Genomic DNA, 8,096 nt, shown 5'->3' on the forward strand with positions numbered 1-8,096 from the left:
GCTAGAGAAGGCCCGCATGCAGCAGTGAAGACCCAACACTGCCAAAAATTAATTGAATAAACAAACAAATAAATAAAACAAGTGGAATGCCAATATCTGGGTTTCTAATCAGATGAACACACTAAGCGAGGAGGCTTTATCAATTACAGGGCTAACACCTTCATGTCAAAAGAAGAGCTACCACTGAAGATGATCTAGGAGCTACAAACAGACCAATCTTTTTCTTTTTTCGGACACACTGCGTGGCTTGCGGATTTTTAGTTCCCGGACCAGTGATTGAACCCTTGCCCTCAGCAGTTAAAGTGCAGAGTCCTAACCACTGGACCACCAGGGAATTCCCAAGCAGACCAATCTTTGTTTTTTATCTTCTACTTTTCTATCATGGTATTACATAGATAATAAGTCTACATATTTTAAGTTTACAGCTCAATGAATTTTTACGTATTAATTTACCCAAATAACCACCACTCAATCAAGACAATATATTTTTTTTAACAAAGGCACCAAGACCTATTTTTTTTTCCTTTTTTTTCCGTAGTTGCTTTTTTAATTTATTTATTTATTGATTGATTGATTGATTTTTGGCTGTGTTGGGTCTTCGTTTCTGTGCGAGGGCTTTCTCTAGTTGTGGCAAGTGGGGGGCCACTCTTCATCACGGTGCGCGGGCCTCTCACTGTCGCGGCCTCTCTTGTTGCGGAGCACAGGTTCCAGATGCGCAGGCTCAGTAGTTGTGGCTCACGGGTCTAATTGCTCCGCGGCATGTGGGATCTTCCCAGACCAGGGCTCGAACCCGTGTCCCCTGCATCGGCAGGCAGATTCTCAACCACTGCGCCACCAGGGAAGCCCAATCAAGACAATGTGTTGAACACTCCAGAAGGTTCCACTGTGTTCCCACAAAGGCAGCCATTATTCTGATATCTACCACAAAAGATTCATTTAGCCTGTTTTTGAACTTCATATAAATGGAATCATAAAGGTTCTCTTTTAAAGTGTCTGGATTCTTTTGCTCAATATTACATCTGTGAGATTCATCACTATGTAGTATTCTATTATATAACTATGCCTCAGTGTATTTATCCATTCTACTGCTGATAGACAGTTGGATTATTTCCAGTTTGGGGGCTATTATGAATAAAGAATTAAACATTTTTGTATATGTCTTTGTGGTGGACAAATGTACCCATTTATGCTGGGCATACCACACATAGGAGTAGCTATGGGATGATTTTGCTCAAATGCTATCAGGATTTCCAGACTACCGAATGCCACACTATGAGACTTTACTGAATCATTTCTCTTGTAAGAAGCCTTTAGATAACAAAGTCAGGTAGACCTAAACGGTCTTCCACCCATTGTGCAACTGAGGTAGTTGTCAAAATGATTCAAAAACAACTTGCCAATAACAGACCTACAAACTTCCATCTCATCTGCCCCATCACACAGAACTCACAGCATTCAGATCCAAGGAGCAATCCCTTGGTCTGCTAAGGACAATTAAATTAACAGTTATGGACGAGTGGTTAGTTATGGATTTCTGAAAAACTAAGTATTTTTCCGCACATCTATGTAGAAAGGTGTTTGTAGAATCAAAAGCTTGGGAATGGCAGAGATCTTAAAAGAAAACATCTAGTACAACCCTAGTACTAAGTCCCCATCTTCCACAAAAGGCAACATAGTGAAAAGGGCATGGACTTCTGAAGTCAGACATTACAGGCCAGAATTACGAGCAAATTATCCTAATCTGAGTCTTAATCGTCTCACTATAAAATGGGAATTACAGTTGACCCTTGAACAACATGGGCTTGAATGGCACAGGTCCACTTAAATGCCAATTTTCTTTACTAAATACTACAGTACTACACGATGGGCGGTTGGTTGAATCTGAGATGCAGAACCGCAGATAGAGAAGAACTAGGTATGTGGAGGGCCAACTACAGATTATACTCGAATTTTCAACTTTGCAGAGGGTTGGTGGCCCTAGCCCCAATAGTTCAAGAGTCAGCTGTACACCAATTATACCACCACCTCATAGAACCACTGTGAAGATTAAATGAGATAATCTATACAGTTTCTAAGATACAGCAAATTTTATTTCAAATGTCTCTCTTTTTTTTTTTTTGGGCACAGCTTGCAGGATCTTAGTTCCCTGACCAGGGCTCAAACCTGTGCCCCCTGCAGTGGAAGCACAGAGTCTTAACCACTGGACCACCAGGGAAGTCCCTCAGATACCTCTTTTTCACAGAAAGAATACTGGCCAGATAGGGGATTTGAGTTATGGTCCTAGAAAATCATACTGTGAGGGCCTCTCCCATAACACCTGAACAAAACTACAAATTGGAATATATCCTTAGGGGTACACAAAGATATGCAAGCAAGGGAATCAATTTCCACCCTACTCTTTCATAAACCTGATCTGCCTAGATAACTGGATTATCAAATAAGGTTTTCAAGTATAAAATTTATTATTTTAAAACAGGGGTCAGAAAACTACGGCCCATGTACCAAATCTGGCCCACTACCAATAAAGTTGTATTGGAACACAACCATGCACAGCTGTTTGCTTATTGTCTGTGGCTGGTTTTGCACTACAATGGGAGAACTGAGTAGTACTGACAGAGACCACATGGCCCACAAAGCCTACCACCAGGTCCTTCGCAGAAAAAGTTTGCTGACTCCTGTTTTAGGATAAAATTCTGTGGGAGAAGTAGAATGGATACAAGTTCAAAAAGAAAAAGGAAAAATATGAAATGGACAAATTCCCAGAAGGATACAATTACCAAAACTGACTCAAAAAGTAATAGAAAATCCGGATAGACCTATACCAAGTAAAGACACTGATTTAGTAATTTCAAATGTTCCTACAAAGAAAAGCCCAAGCCCAGAGGACTTCACTGGTAAACTCTATAAAACACATAGAAAGAAAGAATTAACAATTCTACATAAACTCTTTTAGAAAACAGAAGAAGAGGAACATTGCCCAACTCACTTTATGAGGGTAATTTTACTCTAATACTAAGGCCAGCCAAAGATATCATAAGAAAAGGAAACCTCAGACCAATAACCCTCATGAACATAGAGATGTTCACAAAAATTCTTAATATTAGCAAATTGAATTCAGCAACATATAAAAAGTATTATACACCACGACTCAATGGGATTCATTCCAGGAACACAAGATTGGCTTAACACCTGAAAATCAAGTAATGTAATACACTATTTATACATATCCATATCTTAGAGGGCTTTTTTAATATAAAAAAAGGTTATCTGAGGACTTCCCTGGTGGTCCAGTGGTTAAGACTCCACGTTCCCAATGCAGGGGGCCCAGGTTCGATCCCTGGTCAGGGAACTAGATGCCACAACCAAGAGCCCGCAGGCCACAACTAAAGATCATCCAGGCCGCAACGAAGATCCTGCATGCCACAACTAAGACCCAGCGCAGCCAAATAAATAAATATTTTAAAAAATAAATATATCTGTATATTTTAAAAACATCAAATTGCTATTACATTTAGAAACTTTGTATTTATTTTTAAAAAGTCAATATTTACAACCTGTCAGAAATTACATCCTAGGGACTTCCCTGGTGGCGCAGTGGTTTAGAATCTGCCTGCCAAGGCAGCAGACATGGGTTCGATCCCTCGTCCAGGAAGATCCCACATGCCGCAGAGCACTAGGCCTGTGCGCCACAACTACTAAGCCTGCACTCTAGAGCCCGCAAGCCACAGCTACTGAGCCCATGTGTCATAACTACTGAAGCCCGCAGGCCTAGAGCCCATGCTCCACAACAAGAGAAGCCAGCACAATGAGAAGCCCGCACACCACAACGAAGACTAGCCCCCACTCCCCACAAATAGAGAAAGCCCGCGCACAGCAACAAAGACCCAACGCAGCCATAAATAAATAAATTTAAAAAAGAGAAAAAAAAGAAATTACATCCTAAACTATTTAAAATTAAATATTTAGACTACTTAAATTTCTGATGACCCTTCCATTTCATTAAACTGCACTGGGCAAATCTTGAGATTACCCAGATGATACCTTCTCTTTTCACTTCATAAAGGCAACAAATTGATAAGCACACTCTCTAGATAAGGCTTCAAATACACACTGTGTATAAAAAAAGTGACAGAGCCTCAACACTGATCACCAAAATCCCAGCTGTAAATTGTGTCCACAAATCAAATCCCTACAGACATAGATGCTCAAAGTCATCTAATTTTACCACTATATGGCAAATCTCCCCCATGTCACCCACCAGGTCATCGGAAAAGACTCAAACACCTTGCCAAAATTCGGACACATTATCACTATGAATACTGCACTCCTGTGAGATACCGATATGGATGTCCTGTCCTGTTGTTCTGGCTGAAGAACTCTAGTAACCCTGCTCCTCTGGTTGATAAGAACAGAAAAATGACATATTTTCCACCTTGCATTACTTACAGAATGTCAGGAATCTCAAGAATCTTAATTAAACATTTTCTAGTCCAATGTTTTTCAAACTACAGGTCTTTAGCAGTCAGACCCATTACAGGTCAGAGTCAATTTAGTGAGATGCAATCAACTTTTTTTTTCTTTTAATGAAATAGAAAATGTCAGAGGGCATCATATATAGAAAGGGTAAACTTTTGTTTCCTGTGTGTGTACACACTCTGTGTATGCAGGGGTCACACAGGGTCAGCATGTAAAATACATTAACTGTGGGTCACAGGTCAAAAAGTTTGCGAGACACTCTGCTAGTCCCACAGCCCTGACCCCTCAAGAAAGCTCCACCAAGAATTTCTTAGCAATCAAAAAGTTATGTTACGGCGTGGGGGGGCGGGATGAATTGGGAGATTGGGATTGACATACATACACTAATATGTATAAAATAGATAACTAATAAGAACCTGGTGTATAAAAATATAAAATAAAATTCAGAAATTCAAAAAAAAATTTTTTTTAAGTTATGTTATTTGTAACCATCTCCGTTTCATACAGAGAAACCAAAAAATAGGAATTCTGTGTTCAGTACACTTTATCTGCCGTTCATAAAAAAAGCCTGGAATCCATCTGAGGTTTCCAGTTGAAACAGTGACCTGCTCAGGGACAGTCACTTACGTTTTGATGGGATCGAGACAGACCACAGACTGAAATCAGTTTAGCCTGTGGCTAGGAAAGAGAACAAAAACCATTCTGGGTCTCGAGTTCCTCACCTATAACCACAGGAGAAGATTGTTAGGACTCCTACCTCCGGAATTGGGAGGTTTACTGACAACCAACTGGCCAAGCAGGTGAAGACTATGCCTCCCTCACACCAAAACACTTGAACTTGAACCATTTAACAAGTCAATTACTGATCAATTCACCTAATATCGCACAAAGAGTACTGAGAATAAGAAGCTAAGACTTTCACCAACTGCAGTAAACAATCAAGGGGAAGTCCCCAGGATTCAGCAGAAGCTGCACCCTAGCAGGTATCATTATTTCTCAGCCACCGTTCCCTCTCAGAGTCCAGGTCACCTCTGTCCTCCAGCTATCAGTCATGGATGTGGCACTCGCTCTCGTCCCTGCCACCGTACTTCATTGTGCAAAAGGAGACTGAAGCAGGGAGCAATGAGTGGGCGGGCTGCAAGAGCCATCAACAAGGCTAAACTAAGAGCCTAGGCGGCTAATGCCTCACACCTCCCACAATTCCTCGACTATTTAGAATCCCGCTCCCCTCGGCCTCCCACCTCAAACCATACCCCGGAGGCAAGCCCTAGTAATGGGCCCCCTGCGCACCCGAAGCGGCCCCCAGCTCGTGCCCGCCTCTAAAAAGGTCTGCAAGGCCTGGAACCACGAAGCCTAAAAGTAAAGCCTCCTGGCAACCCCGGAAGCCCCCCTCCCACGAGCGCCCACTAGCCACCCGCCTCCCCCTCGCTCCCACCTCCACGCCGCCGGGCCTGCGCCTCCTGCGCACACCACACCAACACGGCCCTGAAACACCGCAGGACCCAGAGACCACAGGGCTTCTCCACATCCACCCCAACAGCCGCGGCCGCCGCCAGAAGCGCCCGCGACTCCACGCCGCCGCCGTGAGGTCACTTCCGGCGCGACGCCTCGGAAACCGAAGGGCCGGCCGCTGAGGGGCGGGGCGCTCGAGAAATTTGAGAGTTTGGGAAGAGCACTGCCAGGGTCAGCTCTGTGGCCTTCCGGAACCGCACCTGCTATCCATTTTGCATTCCCCGCCTTCTTATATCGGGTGGAGCCTGGGTTCGAGCTGGAGTTCTGTCCCCACTCCCCGGCTCAGATGCATGGGGAGCTCCCCTCTCTTGAGTAGTCTTTTTTTTTTTTTTCTATCATGTTTAGATGAAGTTTATTTTTTATGATTGAAACATTTTTTTTAACATCTTTATTGGAGTATAATCGCTTTACAATGGTGTGTTAGTTTATGCTTTATAACAAAGTGAATCAGTTATACATATACATATGTTCCCATATCGCTTCCCTCTTGCATCTCCCTCCCTCCCTCCCACCCTCCCTATCCCACCCCTCTAGGTGGTCACAAAGCACTGAGCTGATCTCCCTGTGCTCTGCGGTTGCTTCCCACTAGCTATCTATTTTACGTTTGGTAGTGTATATATGTCCATGCCACTCTCTCACTTTGTCATATCTTACCCTTCCCCCTCCCCGTATCCTCAAGTCCATTCTCTAGTAGGTCTGTGTCTTTATTCCTGTCTTGCCACTAGGTTCTTCATGACCTTTTTTTTTTCCCCTTAGATTCCATATATATGTGTTAGCATACTGTATTTGTTTTTCTCTTTCTGACTTACTTCACTCTGTATGACAGACTCTAACTCCATCCACCTCACTACAAATAACTCCATTTCATTTCTTTTTATGGCTGAGTAATATTCCATTGTATATATGTGCCACATCTTCTTTATGCATTCATCCGATGATAGACACTTAGGTTGCTTCCATGTCCTGGCTATTGTAAATAGAGCTGCAATGAACATTTTGGTACAAGCTCTGGCTCTCCCTCCAGTCCCTCTTGGGCTAATCTCAGAACCAGAGCGGAAGACTTAGGCGTGGAGGGCGCCTGGTCACGTGGCCCCCATCCTTGATCAGTTGCAGCTGTGGGGTGCAATTAGTAGGCCCCTGTGATGGATTAAAGGAAACAAAAAATTCCCTTCGTGGTTGATCTTCAAAGTTTATCAGCTTCAGCTCGTTTTTGGCCTAGTGTCAGCCAGTCTGTGCTTGACTGCATTCCACCATCCCCACCCCCAGTACTCGGTACACAGGAAAGTGCCACTCTCCTTCCCGTGGCATTTTAGAGTCTTGGTAGTCTTGATTTTGGAAAGAGCAGGCGTTTAAGGCCAAGATTGAGTGTAATGAGGAATTTTGGAGTTTGAGTTTGCAAGGTTATCTTGAAGCGAATTTGCAAGGTTATCTTGAAGCCTGACACCTGGTTTAGGAACCACTGCTTGTCAGGCAGCATAGAGTAGGGCTGTGGTTCCAAATTTGGCTCTGCAAAATCAGTTTAAGAACTTTAAAATTTTTTTCTCTTTTCAGGAACTCTCCCTTCCCTTCCTCCATCACTAGAGATTCCATTTTAGTAAGTCTGGGGGGACTGTGGCATCTATTATTTTAAAGGTTCCTTCCAGTCAATTCTTAGCACACCCCAGGTTTGGGAACCATTGGTGTATCAGACTCAGAGTTGAATCCTTGCTCTACCTTTTCTTTTTAGGTATTATTATTATTTTACAAACGAGCTGTGCAACTCTGGAGGTAATAGCTAACAAAGTTGCTGTGAAATTAAATGAGAAAATGTGCGCCTGAGCATGATTGATAGTCCAAAAAAAAAAGGTGGTTAATTCTCTTATGCCTCCCTTTGGTTCTGTGGTTCTATAGTCCACTCCAAATGATTTTTTAAACTCACAGGAGAGATTGGAGACCTTCAAGATGGCAGAGGAGTAAGACGTGGAGATCACCTTCCTCCCCACAAATACATCAGAAATATACCTACATGTGGAACAACTCCTACAGAACACCTACTGAACGCTGATGGAAGACCTCAGACTTCCCAAAAGATATATTTTTCCCCCTTTTTCTCTTTTTCTGAGTGTGTA

The 8,096-nt window shown here is 42.9% G+C and overlaps 1 protein-coding gene across 2 annotated transcripts in view; it reads right to left on the reverse strand.

Moving 5' to 3' along the window:
• Positions 1–6,046, reverse strand: part of EDC3 (enhancer of mRNA decapping 3) — a 52,557-nt gene extending 46,511 nt beyond the window's left edge. For both annotated transcript variants that reach the window (XM_068555673.1, XM_068555678.1), the window contains exon 1: positions 5,912–6,046. The gene's annotated coding sequence lies outside the window, so the exon portion shown is untranslated. The remainder of the gene's footprint in view (positions 1–5,911) is intronic.
• Between the last annotated feature and the right edge of the window lie 2,050 nt (positions 6,047–8,096).

Source organism: Eschrichtius robustus, chromosome 1 (assembly GCF_028021215.1).
Source record: "Eschrichtius robustus isolate mEscRob2 chromosome 1, mEscRob2.pri, whole genome shotgun sequence".
In the NCBI taxonomy this organism is placed as follows: Eukaryota; Metazoa; Chordata; class Mammalia; order Artiodactyla; family Eschrichtiidae; genus Eschrichtius; species Eschrichtius robustus.